The sequence below is a fragment of the Apteryx rowi genome, unplaced genomic scaffold, assembly GCF_003343035.1.
Source record: "Apteryx rowi isolate R43461 unplaced genomic scaffold, aptRow1 scaffold_1459, whole genome shotgun sequence".
In the NCBI taxonomy this organism is placed as follows: Eukaryota; Metazoa; Chordata; class Aves; order Apterygiformes; family Apterygidae; genus Apteryx; species Apteryx rowi.
Window position 1 is genome coordinate 20,202 of NW_020447707.1, and position 965 is coordinate 21,166.

Here is a 965-nt window from a genome sequence, read left to right on the forward strand (position 1 = left end):
GCTCACCTGGATCTGGTACTCACACACAAGGAAGCTCTGATGAGGGCTGTGATAATCTGTGGAAACCTTGGCTGCAGTGACTATGGAACAGTGGAGTMCYAGATCGTGAGGGCAGTGAGGAAGGACAATGGTAGTGTACAGACTCCAGCCTTCAAAGGAGGAAACTTTGTCCTCTTCAGGGGACTGGTGGGGGATCCCATTGGAGACAGCTTTGAAGGGCAATGGAGCTTAGGAAAGCCAGCAGGTCTTTAAGGGCAGCAGCCACCAAGCACAAGGATGGTCCATACCGATAGTCATTTTAAACTAGGAGACATTTGGGGAGATGGGCTTGGCTAAACAGGACACTCTTGTCCACCAAAGTAGGGATGATGAAACCAAASCTCCCAGAGGGTAGACACTTAGAGGGGACATCAAGGGCACGAAGAAGAGCTGCTACTACTCCACTAGCAGAGAAAGAATAAGCAAGGAACACCTGGGCTCACTGCTGAATGGGGCAGGGGCTCTAGTAATAGCAGATGCAGATAGGTCTGAGGAGCTCAATGCCTTCTTGGCTTCAGTCTTCACCAACACGATCTCATGAGCTGTTGTGCCTYGAGTCAGGGCTCCAGAGGAGAAAAAGAGCCAGCAGGGGATGAGGGCTGAGTGAGGCATGACTTGCAAGAACTCAACACCTACAAGTCAGGGGGATTGCAACGGCGACATCCAAGGACATTGAGAGAGCTGGTCCCTGTCATAGCAAGGCTGCCCTCTGTCATCTTCGAAAGGTCRTGRAGATGGRGTGAGGTCCCAATAACTGCAGAAAGGCAAACGTTACATCCATCTTCAAAAAAGGCCCAGAGGGCAATCCAGGGAATGACAGGCCATTCAGCCTCAATTGGTTGAGGAGTGTGTCATGGAGTGAGTCCACTCATTTCTGGGCACATGAGGGAGAAGAAGGTGATAGGGAAGAGGCAGCATGGATTTAC